The following is a 1,730-nucleotide window of genomic DNA, read 5'->3' as shown; positions in this document are numbered from 1 at the left end:
CTGAATTCTTCCTGCACATGATACAAATATTTGTCACAAACATCCAGGCCCAAAAAGTTAGAGGTGCTGAAATTTTAATGTCCATAAATGATCTGCTGTGTACTGAATTACTAATGCAGAAGGTGCTGCAGAGAGTAGATGAAAGGCTCACAGTGAAATGTATGATGCTGAGAGGTTTCTGGGGGAGAGAGAGAGAGAGAGAGAGAGAGAGAGAGAGAGAGAGAGAGAGAGAGAGGGAAAGAAAGAGAAGTTATGGACTGTAAATCTCCTTGTTGTTACTACACAACAAAACAGCTAGAAAGCAATCAAAGAAAGAACGTATCGCCTTAAACAGAACACAGAACTTAATCAATTTACTATCAAACATGTCAGAATGATTCCACCCCGATGCGATCTGTAACAGAACTAATGCAACTAAAGATTATTTCATTATAGATTAATTCGTCAATTATTCTTTGGAGTAACAGATCAATCATTTAATCCATGAAATTTCTCAAAATTGTCAAAATATGCTGATCCTCACCGAACGTGATGTCTTCAGATGCCTCGTTTTGTTCAGCCAAAAGTCCAAATACCCAAAATTATTAAGTTTGCAATAACATATGAGGAATTATGTTGGCTGATTTTCAAAATACTGTAGTTGCCATTTAGGCTACTTCCCTGTCGATCGATTAATCGACTAATCGTCTACAGATATACATTGATATCCACGTATCAAATGTATAAGGGACAAGAAATGACAGTAGAGAAATTTAAAACTAGGTTTGAGGAAATATAAAAACAACAGTTTGTTCACCAGAAACGAATGACAAGTTGATTTTCCAACTCTAAAATGTCCTGCTGTGTAAAAATCCAGTTTCAGTCGGGCCGCACAAAACATTATAAAAACTAGAATCGCCTCCTCGTGATTGTATCCCTCCGCCACTCAGACTAGTTTCAGGTTACATCTCTGTTTATCCAGAGTCATATCAATTTTGTCATAATTGCTGTGTAAAGTCTTCATTAATGGGTATAAAGTGTTTTGTGAGGTCACACTGACCTTGACTTTTGACCTTTGATCAGTTCATCTTTGAGTCCAAGTGAACGTTTGAAGAAATTCCCTCAAGGTGTTACGAAGATATTGAGTTCACAAGGCCAAAACCACATTTTGTGAGGTCACTGTGCCCTCTGACCTTTAGCCACGAAAATCTAATCAGGTTGTCCTTGAGTCCAGGTGAACATTTGTGCCAAATTTGAAGAAGTTCCTTCAAAGCATTACTGAGATATCGCGTTCACAGGGCTAAAACAATGTTTTGTGAGGTCACCATGCCCTTGACATTTGACCCTTGACCCCCAGAATCTAATCAGGCCTAGTGAATGTTTGTGCTAAATTTGAAGACGTGCTGTCAAAGTGTTACTGAGATATTGTGTCCACGAGAAAGAGACGGTTTGGACGGACAACCCAAGAACAATATGGCTGCGACTGTCGCCGGCGTGGAGGAATAAGAAGAATCTACTTGTTTGCAGCACATCTCTCAACAGGAAGTCACATGTCACCTCATCAGCTGTTAATACAGCGTCCATCAGCAGCTTCCTGAATAAACTCGACCTAAAAACTCACTTCGACTCTTTCAAACCTCTCGCAGAGCAAACGTGTGACACTTTGGTACAAGTGTAATACTGAGCTTTCTCCTCCGTGGTGTCAAACTCCACCAGCTCAGGAGCTGTGAAGGACAGAAAGGCACCCCCCC

The sequence above is a fragment of the Seriola lalandi genome, unplaced genomic scaffold (genome assembly GCF_002814215.2).
Source record: "Seriola lalandi dorsalis isolate HSWRI2012SDOR001 ecotype SW California unplaced genomic scaffold, Sedor1 jcf7180002054929, whole genome shotgun sequence".
Lineage (NCBI taxonomy): Eukaryota > Metazoa > Chordata > Actinopteri > Carangiformes > Carangidae > Seriola > Seriola lalandi.
Note: the sequence above shows the minus strand (reverse complement) of the source record.